Genomic DNA, 27,704 nt, shown 5'->3' with positions numbered 1-27,704 from the left:
ACAGAACCTGTAATGACAGGCTCTGACTGCATGATGGAGAATTGGGGGGTTGCAGGGGGAAAATATTCTACTGTCTTAACATCATCCAGCTAGGTGATCGCTCCGCTTCCCTGTCAGAATGGGTGATTTTTCTTTTCTAAAATGGCCACCAGGGCTCTGAAAACACCCACCTGTGTGGCCGCAGCCTGCCAAGATGGGGGCGGGCCGTGGCCATGCAGGCAGAGGTCTCTACAGACCTTCGGAAGTCTTTGGAAACATGGCTACCACTGCACTGCCGAGGGGGCGAAGCAGCTCTCTCTGCCTGAAGACTTTAGGACAGGTAATGTATATAACTCCATGACCCCCCTCCACATCTGTCCTCATGCAGACAGAGCCTGTCATTTCAGACTCTCTCTATTTCACTGGAAGTACTCTTTAACTAAAGGTGTGTACAGCACTGGACTTGATAAACCTCTGCATAATGAGCATTGGTTGGAGTTTGTTGACTGTAATAAGTGATTATCATACACATAAGTATCGGGATTTTCCTTCCTCACCTCGTCTGACCTGAAGATTGAAGTACTTCCTTGTAGCAGAAAAAAAATCTCTTCCACAGGACAAAAAGCAGTCCAGTTGGATAGTCTGGAGAAATGGAACCTTCACAGATCAAAACATACCGCATGTTTTCTACTTTCATTTTTGTTTCCATGACACAGCATACTCATTATCCATGCAGACTCTATAACCCAGTAGAGTACTTAGAATCTGGGGGAAAGGGTCACGAATCAATCATTAGCAGACTGAAACTTCAGCTGAAAGGTTTTCCGCTCTCTTAAAGCCTAGTGGCAGCGTTGAAAGTACTAAGAAAGGGTTTTAAATACAGCCACTTTTGACTCCTTTGGGAAGAACTCATCTCATTTCCTGTCCCTGAGACAGGACACCAAGGGCTCAAACTAGAGCAGACCTTTGCTCCAGAGAAGGGAGCGAGGTCCAGCAGTTCTACCTTGTTATGTTCTACACAAAAAGCTTTCATTGTTTCTGTTGAAGTGATTAGCCAGTTTCCTATTACTGAAAACAAAACAGCCTCAAAGATGTTGTAACCCTTTCCCCCAACACTCAAAACTAAACTGAAGCTAGCCTTAAAATATTTGTGTGGACATGAAAAATACACAGATTTCTTAAACTAATGTATATATTAAATCATACTACGGTACTTGAGAATTGAGGAACACGTCCCTTCATGGTTCTTGTTGCTTTTAAAAGCATACAATAGTATTTGTAACGTTTTCAAGTACTGAAGTTACTTCAAGGGATGCTCATAATAGCTCTGTATTGCCCACTCTGTTGTGTCTTGCTTCTGCCGGAATGTCTACTGGGAATTCATTAAAGTGCAATCATCAACCAGCTGTCAGCGATGCATTATATAACAGCATTACATTGCATCCAGACTGAAAACAACTCCTCACATTAGACACTCCAGAGGAAAATACTACTATTGGGAATAAAGATGATAAATGGATAGATAGATAGATAGATAGATAGATAGATAGATAGATAGATAGATAGATAGATAGATAGATAAATAGATAGAGCTGTATTAGCCTATGTATAGTCCAGCAAATCCACAAAGGGGATATATTCTGAAATCTGGCTGCAGATTTGCCCACTGGAGCTCATAACTGCCCACATATTATAGAAAATTAAAAGGTTATTGAAATCCAAACAGCTGACCACAAAGCAGTTAAGATTTTAAATTGGCATTTACTGACACTACAACTAGTGGTGCTCAAATACCCCTTTTTAAAATTCGAGTTTGGTCGAATTCGAATAGTAAATTATTCGAGGTCATTCGAATATTCGAGTCGAATAATTTTTACTATTCGATTCGACCTCGGACTTCGAGCTCACTATTCGAGTCGGTATTCGAGCTGACTATTCGAGCTGACTATTCGAATTGGCCTTAAATAGCTTCCAACACTTGTTTTGAGGGTGAATGATGCAAGAAACCTCTTTTTTTCCAAGTAACAACAGCAAGTGATTATGTGGGGATGTTCCTTTAAAAAAAAATGTGGAAAGAGAAGTTGTGTCCTTAATTTTGTTCAGTAGTGTTACTGTATATACTTGTTCGTCTTCTTCTATATCGTCTTCTTCTATATCGTCTTCTTCTATATCGTCTTCTTCTATATCGTCTTCTTCTTCTTCCACAAAGACAGCAGGAGGTAAATTCAGCAGCAGGAGGAGGAGGATGAGTGTGTGGCAGCAGGCAGTCAATGAGGCAGGCAGCTCGCCGTGACATAATAGCCCTGGTACCTAGCGGTGATACCAGGGCTGTAAATAAACACAACAGGAGGTCCCAGACAGCGGTCGTGCAGCCCACATTGTGTCCAATACACAACTGGGACAACACAGTTTTCAACCCGGGCACCTCAGAAAAATTAAACCTTTTTTTTTTTTTTATGGTTTTTTGGTTTTTGGTTTTGCAACCAATATAGCTATTGTTTGACGTAATAGCTGGTGGCAGAGTGGCAGCAGAAGGTAAATCATCTGTGTACCCTGGCAGTGGGAAACACAGACAGACAGCAGCAGCAGGAGGAGGAATGGAGGAGTAGGCGAGCAGCTATTGTTTGACGTAATAGCTGGTGGCAGAGTGGCAGCAGAAGGTAAATCATCTGTGTACCCTGGCAGTGGGAAACACAGACAGACAGCAGCAGCAGCAGCAGGAGGAGGTATGGAGGAGCAGTGTGAGTGTGGCAGCAGGTAGGCAGCGTGACATAATAGCCCTGGTACCTAGCGGTGATACCAGGGCTGTAAATAAACACAACAGGAGGTCCCAGACAGCGGTCGTGCAGCCCACATTGTGTCCAATACACAACTGGGACAACACAGTTTTCAACCCGGGCACCTCAGAAAAATTAAACCTTTTTTTTTTTTTTATGGTTTTTTGGTTTTTGGTTTTGCAACCAATATAGCTATTGTTTGACGTAATAGCTGGTGGCAGAGTGGCAGCAGAAGGTAAATCATCTGTGTACCCTGGCAGTGGGAAACACAGACAGACAGCAGCAGCAGGAGGAGGAATGGAGGAGTAGGCGAGCAGCTATTGTTTGACGTAATAGCTGGTGGCAGAGTGGCAGCAGAAGGTAAATCATCTGTGTACCCTGGCAGTGGGAAACACAGACAGACAGCAGAAGGGCAGTACACAGCAGCCCACTGTAGGTGTAAAATGTGTGGCTGCAGGCGACGTAATAGTCAAAGTGAACCAGGCTGGCTTAGTGAGCAGGAGCCAGGAGGTGGTAAAGGGTGGTAAGGCACATTAACGACGGTTCCGGCAGCCAGTTCATGTCCCCCTCTCGCCGACAACAGGGGCCAGGAACTCGCCTTCCACCCACGCCTGGTTCATCTTGAGAAACGTCAGTCTGTCCACAGACTTGTGAGACAGACGTGAGCGTTTCTCGGTGACCACGCCACCAGCTGCACTGAAGCAGCGCTCGGACAGCACGCTGGAAGGGGGGCAGGACAGCACTTCCAGGGCGTACTGCGCCAGCTCGCTCCAGATCTCCATGCGCTTGACCCAATACTCCATGGGATCAACAGGGGCATCGCTGTCAAGCCCGCTGTACGACCCCATGTAGTCAGCCACCATGCGGGTCAGGCGCTGGCTGTGACCGGAGGAGGATGCTGCTGCATGCATCTCCTCTCTAGTCACTGCTGCCGGAGCCTCTACAGTCCTGTAGAGCTCGTGGCTGAGAGACAGCAGGTCTGTGGGGCGCTTGCTGCTGCTGGATGCAGGCACCTGCTGCTGCCTCTGTGCTGGCTGCTGGACAGTGGGGGTGGAAGGCTGGGGGAAGGCTTCCTCCAAGCGCTCAACAAGGGCCTGCTGCAAGCTCCTTATTTGTTGCGCTGGGTCTCCTCCTGCAGGCGGCAGGAACTGGCTCAACTTCCCCTTGAGGCGTGGGTCCAACATCATGCTGATCCAGATGTCCTCCCTCTGCTTCATCTGGATCACCCTGGGGTCCCTGCGCAGGCACGTCAGCATGTGCGCTGCCATTGGGAAGAGGCGGGCCACGTCTGCTGGCACATCGACGTCAGTGCTGTCCTCATCCTCCTCCTCTGCCGCCTCATCCTCTCTCCACCCCCGCACCAACTCAGCTGCGCTGTGCTGATCCCCCTCATCAGCAGCCAGGTCAGGGACCTCCACCAAGTCCTCCTCCTCCTCCCCCTCAGAGGTGGACTGCGCAGCTGGTTGCCGCTCCTGCTGGTCCAAGGCTGCCGCTCCCTGTTCCAGCAAAGCATCGAGGGCCCTGTTCAGCAGAGAAACCAGGGGCACCCACTCGCAGACCATAGCATGGTCCCTGCTCACCATGTTTGTGGCCTGCAGGAAGGGAGCCAGCACTAAGCACACCTGCTGCATGTGCCTCCAGTCATCATCGGGGACGATGGACGGGAAGTTGCTGGTCTTGTCCCTTCTCTGAGCTGCGGAAACAGTGGCCAGGGCAAGGTACTGTTTGACAGCGCGCCTCTGTTCAACCAGACGCTCCAACATCGCCAGGGTGGAGTTCCAGCGAGTCGGAACGTCAAGGATCAGCCGATGGCGTGGCAGATCCAGCTCCTTTTGCACGTCTTCCAGGCTCGCACAGGCTGCAGCCGAGCGCCGGAAGTGACGCACAACATTCCTTGCCGTTTCCAGCAGTTCGCCCATCCCCTGGTAGGTGCGCAGGAACTTCTGCACCACCAGGTTCAGCACGTGGGCAAGACAGGGGATGTGGGTCAGGTTTCCCCTGTCTATTGCGGCAACCAGATTGGCCCCATTGTCGGCCACCACCTCTCCGACTCTGAGGCCTCTGGGGGTCAGCCAAATCCTCTCCTGCTCCTGGAGTTTGGCCAACACATGGGTTGCCGTCAGCTTGGTCTTCCCAAGGCTGACCAAGTGCAGCAGCGCTTGGCAGTGGCGGGCCTTCACGCTGCTGCTGAGGCGGGGGGTTTGGCCAGGTGTGCCGGAGGATGGCAGAGGATCGGAGGAACCTGCTGCAGTTCCCCTGAGCCTGCGGGGTGGCACCACCCACTGTGTTGCTGCTGCTGCTGTGCCCGCTGCTGCTCTCCCATCCTCACCCCCTTCCACCAAGCTGACCCAGTGGACAGTGAAGGACAGGTAGCGGCCTGTCCCGAAGCGGCTGCTCCAGGAGTCCATGGTGACGTGGACCCTTTCACCAACCGCGTGCTCCAGCCCTCGCTCCACATTGGCCATCACAAAGCGGTGCAGTGCAGGAATGGCCTTGCGGGCAAAGAAGTGTCTGCTGGGGAGCTGCCAGTCTGGGGCTGCGCAAGCAAGCAGCGCACGAATGTCGCTCCCCTCCTGCACGAGCGTGTACGGCAGGAGTTGGGAGCACATGGCCCGTGCCAGCAAGCCGTTCAGCTGCCGCACGCGACGGCTGCTGGGAGGCAGAGCCCTAACCACCCCCTGGAAGGACTCGCTCAAAAGGCTCTGGCGTGGCCTTTTGCTGACACGGGAATCAGCAGACACAGCAGAGGAGGCCACTGAGGACTGGCTGCCAGAACAGGCCTCAGTGTCGGCGGCAGGAGTTGCAGAGGGGGGAGGAGCAGTGCGTTTCCGCACTCCTGCTGGTGCTGCTGGAGGAGCAGGAGGGCGGGTGGCTGCTGTTGCTGCTGCTGCTGCTGAAGGCTGTGCAGTGATGGGTGTGGTGCCACTGCCAGCACCAGATGCCTTCAGCCTCTGGAACTCCTCATGCTGGTGGAAATGTTTAGCCGCAAGGTGGTTGATGAGCGAGCTGGTGCAGAACTTTAAGGGGTCTGCACCTCTGCTCAACTTCCGCTGACAGTGGTTGCAAGTGGCGTACTTGCTGTACACAGTGGGCATGGTGAAATATCGCCAGATTGGTGACTTAAACATCCCCCTACGGCATGGAAGCGCTGCTGCCTGTCTCCCTGTGGTGGTTGGGGGGGGGGCTTGGGGGGCTTGGGTGCGGCTGGTGGTGGTACTGGCAGATGCTGCTGCTGCTGCTGCTGAGCCTGAGACACCAGCAGGCTGTGGGACCTGCCTACTGCTGCTGCCAATGCTTGCAATGATGCGCCTCCTTGCAAGGCCCACAAGAGCATCCTCCTCCTCCTCCTCAGAGCTGCTGAGGACGACATCCCCTGGAGGTGGTGGCACCCAGTCTCTGTCTGTCACCGGGTCATCATCATCCTCCCCCTCCTGAAACATGTCCTGCTGGGATGAGGACCCCCCAAACTCCTCTCCTGATGCATGGATGGGCTGCTTGACTGTCGCCACAGTCTTGCTGTCCAATCCCTCATCCCCCAAAGTGCCCATCAGCATCTCCTCCTCAAGATCGCCAACAACAGCAGACAATTTACTCATGATGCCTGGGGTCAAAAGACTGCTGAATGACAGGTCGGCGAGTGACGGTGAACTGGCCTCCTCCCCAGACCCTGCTGGGCGGCTGCTGCGAACAGGGGTGGTGGTGGTGGTGAGGGTGGAGGCCTCGGATGCAGAGCTGATGGCGGGCTGCTCATCCTCCGTCATGAGTTGCACCACAGTGTCTGCATCCTTTTCCTCAATGGGACGTTTCCGACCCGGCTGGAGGAAAATGGGAGCAGGTGCTACACGCTGCTGCTGCTGTGTCTCTGCAGCGTGAGTTGCAGATGCTCCTGCTGGGCGGCGCCCAAGGCGTCCACGGCCAGTGGCTATGGGAGGAATGTTAGCCACTGACGCTGCTGCTGCTGCTGCGGAACTGTGCATGGTGGCGCGCCCGCGGCCGCGGCTTGCCACAATGCTGCTCCCTCTCCTCCTGATTCCCTTGCTGCCCTTCCCCTTGCCCAAACCGCGCTAGCTGCCACTTCCAGACATCTTAAATGTTTTGGGCGTATAGACAAAAGTTTTGTAAAAGGGCGGGTGAAAAGTGGGGTACTTTAATGGAGTGGGTTGGTTGGTGAGGTGACTGAGTAAGTGTCCCCTAGTACAGTAAGTAAGTGGTAACAGTCAGGAAGTACAACTAGCAGTTACAATAATCAGTAGTAATCACAAGTAAATTTAGTGTGTGTACACTCAGACAGTGAGTGCACGCACGCAGGAGCTAGTAGCCTATGAACACAGTGACTGAGTGTCCTAGACTCCTAGTACAGTAAGAGTAAGTAGTAACAGTAAGTAGAACTAACTAATTACAATAATCAATCAGCGATCAGAAGGAAATGGAGTGTGGGTGTGTGTACACTCAGACAGTGAGTGCACGCACGCAGGAGCTAGTAGCCTATGAACACAGTGACTGAGTGTCCTAGACTCCTAGTACAGTAAGAGTAAGTAGTAACAGTAAGTACAACTAACTAATTACGATAATCAATCAGCGATCAGAAGGAAATGGAGTGTGGGTGTGTGTACACTCAGACAGTGAGTGCACGCACGCAGGAGCTAGTAGCCTATGAACACAGTGACTGAGTGTCCTAGACTCCTAGTACAGTAAGAGTAAGTAGTAACAGTAAGTAGAACTAACTAATTACGATAATCAATCAGCGATCAGAAGGAAATGGAGTGTGGGTGTGTGTACACTCAGACAGTGAGTGCACGCACGCAGGAGCTAGTAGCCTATGAACACAGTGACTGAGTGTCCTAGACTCCTAGTACAGTAAGAGTAAGTAGTAACAGTAAGTAGAACTAACTAATTACAATAATCAATCAGCGATCAGAAGGAAATGGAGTGTGGGTGTGTGTACACTCAGACAGTGAGTGCACGCACGCAGGAGCTAGTAGCCTATGAACACAGTGACTGAGTGTCCTAGACTCCTAGTACAGTAAGAGTAAGTAGTAACAGTAAGTAGAACTAACTAATTACAATAATCAATCAGCGATCAGAAGGAAATGGAGTGTGGGTGTGTGTACACTCAGACAGTGAGTGACCGCACGCAGGAGCTAGTAGCCTATGAACACAGTGACTGAGTGTCCTAGACTCCTAGTACAGTAAGAGTAAGTAGTAACAGTAAGTAGAACTAACTAATTACGATAATCAATCAGCGATCAGAAGGAAATGGAGTGTGGGTGTGTGTACACTCAGACAGTGAGTGCACGCACGCAGGAGCTAGTAGCCTATGAACACAGTGACTGAGTGTCCTAGACTCCTAGTACAGTAAGAGTAAGTAGTAACAGTAAGTAGAACTAACTAATTACAATAATCAATCAGCGATCAGAAGGAAATGGAGTGTGGGTGGTGTGTGTACACTCAGACAGTGAGTGACCGCACGCAGGAGCTAGTAGCCTATGAACACACAGTGACTGAGTGTCCTAGACTCCTAGTACAGTAAGAGTAAGTAGTAACAGTAAGTAGAACTAACTAATTACAATAATCAATCAGCGATCAGAAGGAAATGGAGTGTGGGTGGTGTGTGTACACTCAGACAGTGAGTGACCGCACGCAGGAGCTAGTAGCCTATGAACACAGTGACTGAGTGTCCTAGACTCCTAGTACAGTAAGAGTAAGTAGTAACAGTAAGTAGAACTAACTAATTACAATAATCAATCAGCGATCAGAAGGAAATGGAGTGTGGGTGGTGTGTGTACACTCAGACAGTGAGTGACCGCACGCAGGAGCTAGTAGCCTATGAACACAGTGACTGAGTGTCCTAGACTCCTAGTACAGTAAGAGTAAGTAGTAACAGTAAGTAGAACTAACTAATTACAATAATCAATCAGCGATCAGAAGGAAATGGAGTGTGGGTGGTGTGTGTACACTCAGACAGTGAGTGACCGCACGCAGGAGCTAGTAGCCTATGAACACAGTGACTGTCTGACTGAGTGTCCTAGACTCCTAGTACAGTAAGAGTAAGTAGTAACAGTAAGTACAACTAACTAACAATAATCTATCAGTAATCAGAAGGAAATAGAGTGTGTGTACACACAGACAGTGAGTGAGTGCACACACGCAGGAGCTAGCTAGTAGCCTATAAACAGTGACAGTCAGTGAGTGTCCTACTCCTAGTACAGTATAACTACAATACTATTAGTAAAGGACAGCAGAAATACTGGTATAGATGAGAGAAATAAACAGAGGACAGCTGCCCACAGAGGCAAGGCCCCCCTGAGGCCTAAACCTGTAAGCTTGCAGCAGCTGCCTGTCTCTAATGTAACACACAAGCTACTAACTAAAATACAATGTCTATCTAACTAACAACAATATAGGTGTATATGGCAGGTGTAGGTGAGCAAAAACGCTAGGTAAATGATCACAATAGAGCACTTGCTAAGCCAAAGCACAAAGGAGCAACTCTCTCTCTGTACAAGTCTCAGGCAAGCATGGAGAAACGGAACATGGCGGCCGCTATTTATAGGGTAGGGGCTGGCCAGGGTCCCCCTCTGTGATTGGCTGCCGTCAGAGGGCCTGGGAGCCCTCTGATTGGCTCTAAGGACATCAATCTGGGCTATGACGCTATTCGAGCTCGGTACCGAGCTCGAATAGCGCCGTTTGCTCGAATAGCTCGAATAGTGAATGGGCTATTCGAGTGTACTCGGATAGCCCATTCGAATAGCTACAGCTATTCGGAGCTCGAATACCGAGCTCGGATAGCTGAAAAAGAGCTCGAATATTCGAGCTACTCGAATATTCGAGCTCTGCTGAGCACCACTGACTACAACATTACATTGTCATACATACTGTAGGGAAGAGGTGGCTTAAAAGATGTTAGGTGAACACAGATGACAAAAACAATGAGTTCCTCTATATAGCAAAGTTAACCATCTTAACACTGCAGATGCAAGGAAAATGTATTACATATTCTTTACACCAACACATGCTGGAAATAAACAGAACTATTAGGCTTTTATATTTCAAAGTATTCACTTAGGACTAATGTTATCTCAGGATGTATGTTGCACAGATTCTCTGAGACATTTTCCTCCTTGTATTATTTCCTTCAAGTGCTCTTTCTGTTCTTCCTACAGGCTTGGTGACTCACTGACCCTTCTCTCAGCATTTCAATGAGTCTTTCCAGGCTCTTGAAATGATGTTAAACCAAAGAGTTTAGCATATAAGACTAAGAGGGAACATTTCTTCTTATGCATGAGTTTGGACTGAGGTGTGATTGAACAAAATGTGCTCTGACTGAACTGTACTTCCTAATCAAATGGGTGTAACAGATGGCTGCTGGAGCAACCCATCACAATGGAAATATCTGCAGTTCTCATGGTAACGGAATCTGTCAGGTCTCAGGGATTTGTAGGGGTTTCTTTACCAGAATGTGTGAGATGCAATCTTTTCAAGCTGTCTAGCATTCATTCTCTTTGTACACCTTTTATTCAGCTTCATGGAGATAAAAAAACAACATGCTTTCATCAATAAACCATCCATTATATCATAAGGTACTTCATTCAGCATCGACGGTGTCTTTGTGCTGGAACACCTAATTAAAACATTGCAAATCAAATCACACTTTTACGTAGATTCTCGTTCTCTGAGATTATTCTGGCAGAAAAAAATGTAAATGTAACAGTATTAATCCGTATATACACTGCTTCATCAAACATCTGGTTTTACATCTGAAACAGCTTGGTACACCGTGCAAAATTTTCTTACAAGCCAATAGATTTTCCCTTCTTTCCAGGCAAACCATTGACCCAGATGGATCCAGACAATTGAGACAATAAAGACAAGAGGGACAACCATCAAACTGACATGACTCTTCACCTGAGCACTCCCATAAATATAGTCAGATCAAGGCATGCTGATTAGACAGTGCAGACCAGACACATAGTGATGAGTCATCAACGTGATTTCATATCATGGAAGGAAGTTCACAGTGTAGTAAAACCACCTGGATTAAAGAGTAACTGTCAAGCATAAAATCAAATCTTTATTTTATCTGGTAAACAAGTAATAAGGATGCTGAATAGGCAATCCAAAAGTAAAAAAATCAATCTTATTTTTATTTTCCATAAAACATCATTCCCCAGTTCCCCTGGCTCTTTTTTGGTATGCCGCACAACTTAAGTTGCAGGGCATGCTGGGTTTTCTTTTTTTCTTCTTTACTTTCCCCTCAGACTTAACTAATGCAGCCATATTGGCGGAAGCCTCTTTCCCTCCTGTTTTCCCCTCCCACACCTCTGTTCCTCTCTGATTGACCAATATTTCTCAATGCACTTTCTACTGCAGATCTGGGTGGGAGTGTCTGAAGACTGGGAGGGGGACGGGCAATGCTACACAGACAGAGTAAGGGAGGAAATGATGTCAGAATTGGCTTCAAGATAGACACAGACAAAATGGAAAATCCTAAGAAGGATTTTCTCTTTTTTTTTTTTTACTGTAGAAAAAAATTACTAAAATCAAAATGTGGACAGTGCAATACATATGTTATGTAAGTAAAGCAAATATATATCTACTTATACTGTATATGTGTTTTTTCCTGACATAGTATGACTGACAGCTCCACTTTAAGAGAGAGTGTCCAGAATTGTAGTATGCTAGTAGTAATTAACAAATATATTCAAAACTATTTTAAGAAAGGCAAAATCCATCATATGGTAGCTGTTTGCATTTTGCTTAGATTTGGGCTTTAAGTTGAGAAATGTCTCTACTTCGTCATAATAATTCCAATATTAAATGCATTGCCTTTTTTTAAATTTCATTGTCTAACCTGACTCAGCTGCATGACAGAACAGCATTAATACGTTTAAGTGCAAATGCAAACACTTGCACAGTCACATGTGGGCGGCTAGATTGCAGCGTCCAACTGATGGAGTGGCGGTTGTCTACATGTAACAGAGGTAAGCCCAATCTACACGATACGATTCTTTGTGCGATTCGATTACGATTCTATTTACGATCCGATTGAATCCAACATGTCCGATCGGGATTCGATTTAATTCAATTCAATTTGCCATTGCAAAACAATGGCAAATCAAATTGGATTTGCCATTGCAAAACAATGACAAATCAAATTGAATTGAATCGAATCCCGATCAGACATGTTGGATTTAATCGGATCGTAAATAGAATCGTAATCAAACCGCACAAAGAATCGTATCGTGTAGATGGGGCTTTACGCTATGTTATGTTGCTGTGTGTCTGTAAATTTGAGAATGTGCAATAATGTGTTGAGGACTTATCCAAAGAAACTTTGTATATAATTGAGACTTTATCATTTTAATCATTGGATTATGTTCTGTGAATGCATCAAGCTTCGGACTAAGCCATAGTTAATTTTATAGTCTTTGTAGACTGAAAGCAGTTACTATTAGTATAGAGACACGCTACACAATCTGTGTTAATATCTTTATCTTGATTCTGTGTATAGCAATCCCAAGTTATCATTTAATAGAGCACACATTAAAGTGAACCTGAGTAAGCAGGGGAAAAAAAAGATACTTACCTAGTTATCGGGATGTCCAGAGACTTTAGTGTCCCCTTCACCCCCACCAATGCCATGCAAAGACCCTCTAAACATATCTAATACGAATTTGTCAGATATGTTCTTGGGCCTGGGCGTTGAGCTGGCTGATAACATGTAACACATCCTTTCTACCTCTTTTGCCTAACAAAGCAGGTGTATTCTCAGAAACACGTCACAACCTGCGTAACATTTTCAATTAAGGGTTTTAAAAAAAAAAATCAACAGTGTCATCTATTCGGAGGTAAGTCCACTCTTGCCTCCCCTTTAAACAGTATTTAATGTATTTTATACGTTGTTGATGCCTCTTTGTAACTATTTTCGATTGAACTTTGTCCACCAGAGAGCAGCTTCTTAACCTTAATGGGTTAAGGTTGATTCTTCTCACCGGGGTGACCAACTTTACAAGTATATCTCTATTTTAGCACTTTGCCAAAATATTTGTTTTTGGATTACTACAATACATTGGGCGCTCAATTTCATCCTTTGTTTTTTGACTCAGATTTTTTTTTAGGTGTTGTAGCAGCGTTTATGTGTGCTGCAGGCGTGCCTGTGGATATGGTATGCAGGAGTGTATCTGGGTAATATAGAGCCTTTGGCACCCCCATTTCCATAAGAGCCCCCTTAAAAAGAGCATTCTTTTCGGTGTACATGTGTCATGGTTGCCTGTGTTTTTTGCTTTGGGATATTGCTGAAGTTACTTTTTTGGGAAATATCTCTTCTTATTCCCTCTCTGTCCTCTTTTCTAACACTAAAGCCAAGTTCACCCCACATACATAAATTAAGTAGCCATGTTTCCCAGATAACAAAATGTATCTGATCTGAGGTCTGATTGGCAGAGAGGAATGATGCATGCATGGCAGCGCAGTACAGGGGCAGGCATGGCGGAGCAGCACAAGGGCAGGCATGACTGTGCAGCACAGGGGCATGCATGGCAGCGCTAGAGTAGGCATGGCACCCATGGTGCTGTGGCGCTCATGGCACAAGCCATGCCTGTACCCCTCTAGATACTATCACATCAGAATATCAGTCAGAAACCTAAATCTCTGTCGGGATTCAGAATGTGCTCATCCCTAGAGATAACAATGCATGTCTGCTTCCTCGCTGGGTCTAAACGCTCAGACATCAAGAGGTAACTGGTAAACAAAAGACGCATAATCCTCCATACACCTACATATCTGGCCTTGATTTAATACCATTTTGTAAATGGGGGCTGGAAGAAGCCCTAGATAAGTATAAATACAGCCTCACACACAATCTCAGGTTCACTTTAAAGTAAAATGTGAGAATTGTGTATATTCTTTATATCATCAGATACTTTGGAGCTGTCTGATGTTGTAAAGAAGATGTAAAGAAGAAACAGGTATCACAAACTTGTATATTTTTGTTCTCCTGTGGTATACTTTAAGCCCCGTTTGTGGCTGTCTCAGCCCAGAATCTAGTGTGAGTACAGGTGCCCCCAGAGGTCATTTAAAAATCCAGCACATCGAACTTTAAAAGATAGCTTACCTCACCTGCCAAAAGCCATTCCATTATGTGCCAATGCGGTCCCCTATCCCTATAGGAGCAGTGCGCTTCACTATTGTATACCAGAATGCCTCTGTACAGCGCTCATTTCTTGCAGTGCTACTTGCAGGATCAAGCTGCTGGCCAATGTTCAAACCTAGGACTCAGCACTGTAGTACAATAGTGCTAGCCACTATGCCTCTATTCTCCTTTTATCTATCTACTCATCCGTGTCATCAATTCTGACTACTACTCTTCCTTCCTCCATTCTACTTCTCTTATCTTGTCTCACTTACACTACCAACACGCTGTGCCTAACTCCAGAATGGGTTATGAATTGCCAAACTATTGTATTATCTCACTATGTCAGTCCTTCAATGTCATGATATACCCACTCCAGTCTTATCTTAACAGGTGGTAACATATTTGCAAAACCCACAATGTTTGTGAAGAAGTATTCTGAAATGAAGATCATCTTGCTTGATATTCTGATCCTGCAATGTGAAGGACATGATGCCTGAAATTGTTCTTTTTGAGGGCATGATGTTGGAAACTGTAGTGTGGGTGTTTTTTTTTATTTGCGTTACATAGTGGCACATGTGCTGTATGGCATACAGAGCTGGCTCACAAGGCAAACCTAGGCAGCTGCCTAGGTCCTGGAGAGAGTGTAGGGGCCTGGTGGATACAAGCCCCCACCAAATCTAACTAAATATGCCTGGTGACCATCAGTGGAGGGCAAAAAGTGTTATCTTGCCAAGGGAACCCATTTCATAGAAATCCCTTTCTGATGGCTTATGGTTTATATCATATGTGAAGTGTTCTATAGTGTGTGCCATTTTTATTTTTTACCTTGTGTGTGTGTGTGTGGGGGGGGGGGGGGGGGGAGGGGTAGGGGGTGGGTGAGACACAGGATTTTGTGCCTGGAGTGACAGAAAGGTTATAGGTCCTGCATACCATTCTGTGTTTTGGAAGGCAGTCACTATACATCTTATCCCCTCATATGAAAATGTACAGGTGATAAACTTTTCCCACATGTGAAAAATATGTTTTGTTATTCTTTCTTTATGAAGCTGCCTTTCCAGTTCATCTTGGTAAAACATATGTAATATCCCCTCCTTATGGTCCTATGTCATAGGTGTACTTTGGTAAATCCACATATCACTTTTATCAACATAAGATGGGCTAACTGTAGTATAGGTTTCCATGTCCCAGTCACAGTTTGTATCAGCTGGAGTTTCAGAATAGTTAAAGGGATACTGTAGGGGGGTCGGGGGAAAATGAGTTGAAGTTACCCGGGGTTTCTAATAGTCCCCCGCAGACGTCCTGCGCCCGTGAAGCCACTCACTGATGCTCCGGCCCCGCCTCTGGTTCACTTCTGGAATTTCAGACTTTAAAGTCTGAAAACCACTGCGCCTGCATTGCCATGTCCTCGCTTCCCCTGATGTCACCAGGAGCGCACGGCGCTGTCACAGACCACACTGGGCCTGTGCAGTACCCTCCTGTCTGTGGGGGACTATTAGAAGCCCCGGGTAACTTCAACTCATTTTACCCTGACCCCCCTACAGTATCCCTTTAAAAAAAAAAACAGTTGTATATCATGTGGAACATCATATTTACATACTGTACATTGGACATTTATTGCTGTACCTTTCTGCGGTAGGCCTGTATTACCACACATTCCCACAAGCAATGAAATAACGTTGCATATGAGATCTTACACTTTGGGCAGTAATGTTAATAGTGTGTCGGGGGGACCTTATACTTTATGTTAAAGCCATACTTGGCTTAATAAATCATTTTATAATGTGATTCTCTCCAACTCCCACTCAGCACCAGTTTTCAGACTATGTTATTCCCCTGTATTATGTGACTCCCCACACTCTTATCTGGGATATCTTTGGTCCAAAGTGTTAGATTAGGTTTTTGTTGAAGCTCAGCCAAACACAATCAGGTTCCTTGTGTTCTGAGATACCTATCGAAATCATTTAGTGGCCTGATTTCCTCCACATCCTGCATTAAGGAATTTATGTAAGATCTGAGCTCTGCATAGTATATGAAATGGTACTTAGGTATCCCATACAAATGGTGCAGCTCTTGAAATGACAGCCAGCAGTTTTTATGAAAGGACCAGAGGTTAACTATTTTAGTGATTTCTTTTGCCTCACAGTCTAGGACCCCCACTCTCCCATGTGCTATACTCATGGGAAAATACGGGTGTCCTCACAATTTATTTAGATACGCAAAACAGTGGGTTAATACCTTAGTCCCAACTTAGAAAACAAGATTCATCAGCTCGATCTTAGCGTTGGGAAGCTGTGTGCATCATATTTTGCAACCTAAATCCTTACCAACTCAGAGACTTCTCTCACTCCTGCTCCAGCCCCCCAAGCCAATGAATATTTAGCTCATCACTGATAAAAACCCTCCCTCTGCGCAAGTCAGTTCTAGATTCACATTCCATGAAGGACTCCATCCTACATAGATACTCAGCCAGGTTAAATTTCTGTCTGACTTCTTACACATGATCCATGTGTCCCCCATCAGCCTACTTTGCTTCAGCCTTAAGAGTAGGTCTTTAAATTTTGTATGCAACAATGCCATGGGTGTCCATGGTTTGATCAAGGCTTCTTCCAGTTTATAATTAGAGAACACAGTCAACCGACACACTCAGGCCAATATGCAATTCACTTTTTCTCCCAAATTTACACATAGGTGATATTTTCCCACCTTGTCAAAAAATGCCCTTTAAACCACCAGCAAGCAAGAATATATTTAAAAATAATTTTGATAGTACTTTTTCACCAACTTTTGAGTAATTTTTCAATTGTAAAATGCTTAAAATTGTTTTAAAGAGAACATGAAAATTATCTCCTTAATTATGTGAAAAACGTTTCCCAACTCATCCATTGGGTTGGACATAAAGAGTAGGATATCGTTCACAAAGACTTCCTGGGATACCAGCTCATTCCCGATTTGAATACTTGTAACATGCTTCTGTAACACTCTAATCATAGGCTCTAGCGCAAGATCAAATAGGAGAAGAGACATCACACATCCTTGTCTTGCTTCCCTTTTTTAGGAGAAACGTTGAAATAGGAAACCAGGAGTGTATACGTGCGCCATGGGGTCGTCATGCGTAGCCTCCATAAGTTTCATTTACTGGTATCTTTCCTTGGAAATTCATCTTGACTAGAACTGCCCTCAGCCAACCCCATCTCACATTATCAAATGCCTTTTTGGCTTTAGAGATCAATTTAAAGAATGCTCAAAAAAGTTAAACTTTTTATATTATAACATTACAAACAAAGAACACTTATATCGCGCTTTTCTCCTGCCGGACTCAAAGCGCCAGAGCTGCAGCCACTAGGATGCACTCTATAGGCAGTAGCAGTGTTAGGGAGACTTGCCCAAAGTCTCCTACTGAAATAGGTTCTGGCTTACTGAACAGGCAGAGCCAAGACTCGAACCCAGGTCTCCTGTATCAGAGGCAGAGCCCTTAACCATTACACTATCCAGCCACAACTTGTTATGACTAAGCTTGGAAGGCTATTGAAAAGTGGTTACCAAAATAGTCATACTCTAGCCATGGAAAAGTACCATACATTTTTACCTCCAATTTTTTCCCAACATGTTTTTACAGCTGAAAATCATGTTGAATAATATGAAATACTCATAGATTTCAATTTAATTTCAGTTGATCTGAAACCTTCAGAAGAACAGCCATCTGTTCTTACAGAATTCATGAAACAGTTCTGTGTGAGCCAAATGTCCATATGGCCGAGCTTAGAGAGAATTCATTTTCTTTTCTTTTTTTTTACCTTGCTAGATTTCTTGGTATAGTAATCTAGTCTTAAATGCAGTCTTAACATGCCCCTGAAGCCTTTCCAGCTGAGAAGATGCAACAATTTTATATCTGCAATTTTTGGTGATTGACTCTAATGAAGCTAATGTTATTATTCATATATCAGAACTCCAACAGTATTTTGTGACTCCAGAATCTGATAAAGAACAGAAGAAAGGTCCCACTGAAGAAAAAAATCTATGTGCCTGCTATAACTGTTCTGCTGACTGCATGCTACATACATTGGGCCCAATCCTATTCCCTTTTTTTCCGAAGATTTCTCCTAGATTATTTTTTCACATCTTATCAATAAAATGCATTTTAAGCCCCCAGCAAGCAAGACAATACTCAGAATAATTCTGACAGTACTTTCTCCATACTTTTTGGTTCTTTTTCAATTGCAAAGCACTAAAAATTTATTTTAAACATAAGATGAAAATTATCTCCTAGGAGAAAATTTAGGAGAAAAAGTGAATAGTATCGGGCCCATTGGCCGCAATTCACTAAGCATCACCACATTCGGCAATGCTGAAAACCACTGATTTTACCCAACACTTTCCCAAATTGCAATTCACTAAACCTATTACCGCACAGAAAATTAGAATTACCAACTAGTCAGGTAAATTACCGACTTGTGCGGTAATTGCAAATCAGACAAAAGTGTTTGATATTTTTTCCAGGCTCCAGCTCTTACCAGCCGCTAACTCACTCTCTCCATGCTCACTCTGTGTGGTAGATTTGCCAGACAGCCAATAGGGAGAGCCAGACAGCCAATAGGGAGAGCCAGACAGCTAATAGGGAGATCCACACAGAGCTGCTTCTCAAGCTGATTTGGCCCAACATGGTGGGAGGTGGGTCTTCACTGTAACAGTGCAGGGGAAGGAGACTTGTCATGAGGCTTTTCTGCATCCCTTTAGCTGTGAAAATCTGTATTCTGGCATACAGTAGAGCCCCCTCTGGTGGCTGCAGCAGATCTAAAGGGATGAAGGGGATGCACTGGACAGAAAAGCTCGACTCATACATGCAGCTCCCTGCCTCAGCACTGACCTGCTCCACAGCTGGTAAGTGACACTTACCAAGCAGGGCTTAGTGAATTGAAGCATGTTTGTTCGGTAAATTGCTGAACTTCTGCCTCATGCGAGAAAACTTTAGTGAATTTGAAAAAAAAGTGTAAAATAGTGAATGCAGGATCTTACTGACCACAATGATTTTAATAAACTGCCCTTAGTGAATTGAGGCCCAAATAAACATTTGAACATTTTGTTTAAATATTAAACAAAGTTATGAAGTCTTTGTAAATGAAAATAGGAAATACCAGCTGCACTGATAAACAGATTATGAGTAAAATAAAACTCTGTGCACATTCTTCTTCCTCTTCACTTTCCACTCAAGCCGAATCCAATCCCCACCCCACAAAAGATTATGGATAGTCAATGAGATGCAAATAATTCAGACTTGATATAGAATTATGTCATTTGTATGCATAGTTATGCAGCTTGAAAGTCATCCATTTGCATCCCAGCTCTGCTTCATTCAACTGGTGCATTTTCAGGGTGCATTCATTTAAATGAGAAATTGGAAGATTTCTGCATCAACATAATTATTTGCATCTTATTAACCATTATTAACGTGATATACTATCAGTCATCAGGGAGCTTTCAGTTGAAAAAGCAATCCCTGTCTGCCCTGCAAGCTCTTGTGACCAATGGAGGGTTGCTTCAAACTGCTTGGTAATGATCAGACAGACGTGGGGTCCTGAGGATCTATGAAGTGATGCAGCAGGAGTTGTCTTTTTTATTTTGTAAAAGTGACAACATTTGAATGACACTTTCTGATACATACCTTATTTAACCACTTCCCGACCGCCGTATTGACAATTGGCAGCCGGGAAGTGGACCCCGCAAGGACCGCCGTATAGACAAATGGCGGCGGTCCTTGTAGGGGCATGGGCGGAGCGATCGCGTCATCCGTGACGCGATCCTCCGCCGGCGCCTGTCTCCGCTCGCCCGCCGCAACATCCCGCTGGCCATACGGAAGCGCCGGCGGGATGTTAACCCGACGGTCGCCGCATACAAAGTGTATAATACACTTTGTAATGTTTACAAAGTGTATTATACAGGCTGCCTCCTGCCCTGGTGGTCCCAGTGTCCGAGGGACCACCAGGGCAGGCTGCAGCCACCCTATGTCGCACCCAAACACACTGATTTCTCCCCCCCCTGCCCCAGATTGCCCACAGCACCCCTCAGACCCCCCCCCTGCCCACCCCCCAGACCCCTGTTTGCACCCAATCACCCCCTAATCACCCATCAATCACTCCCTGTCACTACGATATTTTTTTTACCCCCCCCCTGCCCCCTGCCCCCTCCTGATCACCCCCCACCCCTCAGATTCTCCCCAGACCCCCACCCAGACCCCCCCCCCCCTGTGTACTGTATGCATCTATCCCCCCTGATCACCTGTCAATCACCTGTCAATCACCTGTCAATCACCCATCCATCACCCCCTGTCACTGCCACCCATCAATCAGCCCCTAACCTGCCCCTTGCGGGCAATCTGATCACCCACCCACACCGATAGATCGCACGCAGATCCGACATCAGATCACCACCCAAGCGCAGTGTTTACATCTATTCTCTCCTCTAAACACCCACTAATTACCCATCAATCACCCATCAATCACCCCCTATCACCACCTGTCACTGTTACCCATCAGATCAGACCCTAATCTGCCCCTTGCGGGCACCCAATCACCCGCCTACACGCTAAGATTGCCCTCAGACCCCCCTTATCAATTCGCCAGTGCAATATTTACCTGTCACTGCCACCCATCAATCAGCCCCTAACCTGCCCCTTGCGGGCAATCTGATCACCCACCCACACCAATAGATCGCCCGCAGATCCGACATCAGATCACCACCCAAGCGCAGTGTTTACATCTATTCTCTCCTCTAAACACCCACTAATTACCCATCAATCACCCATCAATCACCCATCAATCACCCCCTATCACCACCTGTCACTGTTACCCATCAGATCAGACCCTAATCTGCCCCTTGCGGGCACCCAATCACCCGCCTACACGCTCAGATTGCCCTCAGACCCCCCTTATCAATTCGCCAGTGCAATATTTACATCTGTGCTTCCCTGTAATAACCCACTGATCACCTGTCAATCACCTGTCAATCACCCATCAATCACCCCCTGTCACTGTCACCCATCAATCACCCCCTGTCACTGCCACCCATCAATCAGCCCCTAATCTGCCCCTTGCGGGCAATCTGATCACCCACCCACACCAATAGATCGCCCGCAGATCCGACATCAGATCACCACCCAAGCGCAGTGTTTACATCTATTGTCTCCTCTAAACACCCACTAATTACCCATCAATCACCCCCTATCACCACCTGTCACTGTTACCCATCAGATCAGACCCTAATCTGCCCCTTGCGGGCACCCAATCACCCTCCTACACGCTCAGATTGCCCTCAGACCCCCTCTTATCAATTCGCCAGGGCATTATTTACATCTGTCCTTCCCTGTAATAAACCACTGATCACCCATCAATAACCCCTGTCACTGCCACCCATCAATCACCCCCTGTCACTGCCACCCATCAATCACCCCCTAACCTGCCCCTGGCGGGCAATCTGATCACCCACCCACACCAATAGATCGCCCGCAGATCCGACATCAGATCACCTCCCAAGTGCAGTGTTTACATCTGTTCTCTGCTCCAAACACCCACTAATTACCCATCAATCACCCCCTGTCACTGCTACCCATCAGATTAGACCCCTATCTGCCCCTAGGGAGCTCAATCACCCGCCCATACCCTCAGAACGCCCTCAGACCCCAGCCCTGATCACCTCGCCAGTGCACTGCTTGCATCTATTCCCCCCTCTAATCACACCTTGAGACACCCATCAATCACCTCCTGTCACCCCCTAGCACACCTACCCATCAGATCAGGCCCTAATTTGCCCCGTGTGGGCTCTTGATCACTCGGCCAAACCCTCAGATCCCCCTCAGACCCCCTTCCGATCACCTCCCCAGTGCATTGATTGCATCTATTTTCCCCTCTAACCAGCCCCTGAGACACCCATCAATCACCTCCTGTCACTCCCTAGCACTCCTATCCATCAGATCAGGCCAAATACAACCTGTCATCTAAAAGGCCACCCTGCTTATGACCGGTTCCACAAAATTCGCCCCCTCATAGACCACCTGTCATCAAAATTTTCAGATGCTTATACCCCTGAACAGTCATTTTGAGACATTTGGTTTCCAGACTACTCACGGTTTTGGGCCCGTAAAATGCCAGGGCGGTATAGGAACCCCACAAACTGACCCCATTTTAGAAAAAGACACCCCAATGTATTCTGTTAGGTGTATGACGAGTTCATAGAAGATTTTATTTTTTGTCAAAAGTTAACAGAAATTGTTTTTTTTTTTTCACAAAGTGTCATTTTTTCGCTAACTTGTGACAAAAAATAAAATCTTCTATGAACTCGCCATACACCTAACGGAATACCTTGGGGTGTCTTCTTTCTAAAATGGGGTCACTTGTGGGGTTCCTATACTGCCCTGGCATTTTAGGGGCCCTAAACCATAAGGAGTAGTCTAGAAAACAAATGCCTCAAAATGACCTGTGATTAGGACGTTGGGCCCCTTAGCGCACCCAGGCTGCAAAAAAAGTGTCACACATGTGGTATCGCCGTACTCAGGAGAAGTAGTATAATGTGTTTTAGGGTGTATTTTTACACATACCTATGCTGGGTGGGAGAAATCTCTCTGTAAATGGACAATTGTGTGTAAAAAAAAATCAAACAATTGTCATTTACAGAGATATTTCTCCCACCCAGCATGGGTATGTGTAAAAATACACCCCAAAACACATTATACTACTTCTCCTGAGTACGGCGGTACCACATATGTGGCACTTTTTTACACCCTAAGTACGCTAAGGGGCCCAAAGTCCAATGAGTACCTTTAGGATTTCACAGGTCATTTTGCGACATTGTTGGTTTCAAGACTACTCCTCACGGTTTAGGGCCCCTAAAATGCCAGGGCAGTATAGGAACCCCACAAATGACCCCATTCTAGAAAAAAGACACCCAAAGGTATTCCGTTATGAGTATGGTGAGTTCATAGAAGATTTTATTTTTTGTCACAAGTTAGCGGAAAATGACACTTTGTGAAAAAAAACAATTAAAATCAATTTCCGCTAACTTGTGACAAAAAAATAAAAACTTCTATGAACTCACCATACTCCTAACGGAATACCTTGGGGTGTCTTCTTTCTAAAATGGGGTCATTAGTGGGGTTCCTATACTGCCCTGGCATTTTAGGGGCCCTAAACCGTGAGGAGTAGTCTTGAAACAAAAATGACCTGTGAAATCCTAAAGGTACTCATTGGACTTTGGGCCCCTTAGCGCAGTTAGGCTGCAAAAAAGTGCCAATCATGTGGTATCGCCGTACTCAGGAGAAGTAGTATAATGTGTTTTGGGGTGTATTTTTACACATACACATGCTGGGTGGGAGAAATACCTCTGTAAATGACAATCTTTTCATTTTTTTACACACAATTGTCCATTTACAGAGTTATTTCTCCCACCCAGCATGGGTATGTGTAAAAATACACCCCAAAACACATTGTACTACTTCTCCCGAGTACGGCGATACCACATGTGTGGCACTTTTTTGCACCCTAACTGCGCTAAGTCTAATGAGTACCTTTAGCATTTCACAGGTCATTTTGAGAAATTTTGTTTCAAGACTACTCCTCACGGTTTAGGGCCCCTAAAATGCCAGGACAGTATAGTACGGTGAGTTCATAGAAGATTTTATTTTTTTGGCACAAGTTAGCGGAAATTGATTTGTATTGGTTTTTTTCACAAAGTGTCATTTTCCGCTAACTTGTGACAAAAAATAAAATCTTCTATGAACTCACCGTACTACTAACGGAATACCTTGGGGCGTCTTCTTTCTAAAATGGGGTCATTTGTGGGGTTCCTATACTGTCCTGGCATTTTAGGGGCCCTAAACCGTGAGGAGTAGTCTTGAAACCAAATTTCTCAAAATGACCTGTGAAATCCTAAGGCTGCTTGCACACCAAGACGTTACAGGCGCACGTTAGTGCGCCTGTAACGCTCCCCCAACGCACAGCAATGTAACACAAGTGGGCTGTTCACACAGCCCACGTTGCGTTACATGTAACGCTGCACGTTCTGTGCAAAGTGCAGCATGCTACGGCGTTGGAGCGGCTATAGCCGCGTTAGACTGTTTGCACATGCGCAGTGGGGGGCGGAGGAGGCGGGGAGAGCCAGCTACAGTAGCCGCGCACATGGCTACTTAATATTCACTGCACTGGCGGGCGCTGATTGGCCGGCGGGACCACGTGATGCGGAGTGTCTCGCTCCGCATCACGTGGTCCCGCTGGCCAATCAGCGCCACTCTGGGAGATATTATGGGCATCGAGCAGCCTAACGCGGCTCACTCTACCGTCGGCTTTTGCAGCACCATACGTTGTGTTAGGTGCACGGTATGCGACCTTAACGTGCCACCTAACACAACGTCTTGGTGTGCAAGAAGCCTAAAGGTACTCATTGGACTTTGGGCCCCTTAGCGCAGTTAGGGTGCAAAAAAGTGCCACACATGTGGTATCGCCGTACTCAGGAGAAGTAGTATAATGTGTTTTGGGGTGTATTTTTACACATACCCATGCTGAGTGGGAGAAAGATCTCTGTAAATGGACAATTGTGTGTAAAAAAAATTAAAAAATTGTCATTTACAGAGATATTTCTCCCACCCAGCATCGGTATGTGTAAAAATACACCCCAAAACACATTAAAATACTTCTCCTGAGTACGGCAATACCACATGTGTGGCACTTTTTTGCAGCCTAACTGCGCTAAGGGGCCCTAAGTCCAATGAGCACCTTTAGGCTTTACAGGGGTGCTTACAAATTAGCACCCCCCAAAATTGCGAGGACAGTAAACACACCCCACAAATGACCCTATTTTGGAAAGTAGACACTTCAAGGTATTCAGAGAGGGGCATGGTGAGTCCGTGGCAGATTTCATTTTTTTTTGTCGCAAGTTAGAAGAAATGGAAACTTTTTTTTTTTTTGTCACAAAGTGTCATTTTCCGCTTACTTGTGACAAAAATTAATATCTTCTATGAACTCACTATGCCTCTCAGTGAATACTTTGGGATGTCTTCTTTCCAAAATGGGGTCATTTGGGGGGTATTTATACTATCCTGGAATTCTAGCCCCTCATGAAACATGTCAGGTGGTCAGAAAAGTCATAGATGCTTGAAAATGGGAAAATTCACTTTTTGCACCATAGTTTGTAAACGCTATAACTTTTACCCAAACCAATAAATATACACTGAATGGGTTTTTTTTTAATCAAAAACATGTTTGTCCACATTTTTCGCGCTGCATGTATACAGAAATTTTACTTTATTTGAAAAATGTCAGCACAGAAAGTTAAAAAAATGATTTTTTTGCCAAAATTCATGTCTTTTTTGATGAATATAATAAAAAGTAAAAATCGCAGGAGCAATCAAATAGCACCAAAAGAAAGCTTTATTAGTGACAAGAAAAGGAGCCAAAATTCATTTAGGTGGTAGGTTGTATGAGCGAGCAATAAACCGTGAAAGCTGCAGTGGTCTGAATGGAAAAAAAGTGGCCGGTCCTTAAGGGGGGGTAAAGCCCACGGTCCTCAAGTGGTTAAAGGATACCCGAAGTGACATGTGACATGATGAGATAGACATGTGTATGTACAGTGCCTAGCACACAAATAACTATGCTGTGTTCCTTTTTTTCTTTCTCTGCCTGAAAGAGTTAAATATCAGGTATGTAAGTGGCCTTACTCAGACAGGAAGTGACTACAGTGTGACCCTCATTGATAAAAAAAATTACCCTTTTTTATCTCTTTCTTGTTCTCAGAAGCCATTTTCTGCTAGGAAAGTGTTTTATATCAGAAAGTGTCATTAAAATGTTGTCACTTTTACAAAATAAAAAAAGACAACTCCTGCTGCATCACTTCATAGATCCTCAGGACCCCACGTCTGTCTGATCATTACCAAGCAGTTTGAAGCAACTCTCCACTCCAGGAGTTGTCTTTTTTATTTTGTAACAGTGACAACATTTTAATGACACTTTCTGTTACATACCTTATTTAAAGGATACCCGAAGTGACATGTGACATGATGACATAGACATGTGTATGTACAGTGCCTAGCACACAAATAACTATGCTGTGTTTTTTTCTCTGCCTGAAAGAGTTAAATATCAAGTGTGTAAGTGGCTGACTCAGTCCTGACTCAGACAGGAAGTGAGTACAGTGTGACCCTCACTGATAAGAAATTCCAACTATAAAACACTTTCCTAGCAGAAAATGGCTCCTGAGAACAAGAAAGAGATAAAAAGGGTAATTTCTTTAATTTCTTATCAATGAGGGTCACACTGTAGTCACTTCCTGTCAGACAGTAATAGCATTTTGATAGTTAATACAATGCATGTTGCACAGTGAAAAACTGATTGGTATTATAGGGTTATGTTTAAATGAAACATTTCCCTTCACTTATGTATGTACACAACAGATCATTCAAAATTAAGAGAGTTCATAATTTGAAGGATTCCTTCAAATGCTCAAGCACCCCCTGAATTTGTCCAAGCACCCCCTGGCGTGAACTGACTTCAGGCGTCTAAGAGAGGCCGAGTCAGTTCACAGCGGCAGCCCGAAGCAGCAGGGCAGGGCTACGGTAAGATGGCCACCCGAAGCCCTGCTCTGCAGACTTGGAGTCTGCAGTGCAGGGCTTCGGGCGGCCATTTTCCTGTAGCCCTGCTCGCCGGGTAATGAAGGCTGCAGACAGGAAGTCACGTGAAGGAAGAGGATCGTGGGAGCTGCACGCCACAAGGAGGTCGGGACAGGAGGAGGTCCGGACAGGAGGTCTTCTGACTGTAGGTGAGTAAATGGGTTTTTCTTTTCTTTTTCAGGTGGTGCTGCTGATTGTGGTCAGAACTGCTGAGCATTGTGCATATTGGGGTCAGATCTGCTGAGCATTGTGCATATTGTGGTCAGATCTGCTGAGGATTGTGCATATTGGGGTCAGATCTGCTGAGGATTGTGCATATTGTGGTCAGATCTGCTGAGCATTGTGCATATTGTGGTCAGATCTGCTGAGGATTGTGCATATTGTGGTCAGATCTGCTGAGCATTGTGCATATTGTGGTCAGATCTGCTGAGGATTGTGCATATTGGGGTCAGAACTGCTGAGCATTGTGCATATTGGGGTCAGATCTGCTGAGCATTGTGCATATTGGGGTCAGCTCTGCTGAGCATTGTGCATATTGGGGTCAGATCTGCTGAGCATTGTGCATATTGTGGTCAGATCTGCTGAGGATTGTACATATTGGGGTCAGATCTGCTGAGGATTGTGCATATTGTGGTCAGATCTGCTAACGATTGTGCATATTGGGGTCATATCTGATAACGATTGTGCTTATTGGGGTCATATCTGATAACGATTGTGCATATTGGGGTCATATCTGATAACGGTTGTGCATATTGGGGTCATATCTGATAACGGTTGTGCATATTGGGGTCATATCTGATAACGGTTGTGCATATTGGGGTCATATCTGATAACGATTGTACATATTGGGGTTATTGAACATGTTTTTTGTTCAAATCTGCTCACATTATGTGTATTTTCTTGAGAAAACCTGCACAATTATGTGAATTTTCTGGGGAAAGGGTCACCAAAACTTGGGCCCTCTGTCTTTGCGTTGCATTTTTAAAGGGAACCCGAGGTGAGAATAATATTGAGGCTGCCATATATATCTCCTTTTAAGCAATACCAGCTGCCTGGCTGCCGTGTTGGTCCTCTGCCTCTAATTCTTTCAACCATAGACCCTGAACAAGCATGCAGCAGGTTAGGGGTTTCTGACAAGATTAGCTGCATGCTTGTTTCTGGTGTAATT

This window comes from Hyperolius riggenbachi, chromosome 1, assembly GCF_040937935.1.
Source record: "Hyperolius riggenbachi isolate aHypRig1 chromosome 1, aHypRig1.pri, whole genome shotgun sequence".
Lineage (NCBI taxonomy): Eukaryota > Metazoa > Chordata > Amphibia > Anura > Hyperoliidae > Hyperolius > Hyperolius riggenbachi.
Note: the sequence above shows the minus strand (reverse complement) of the source record.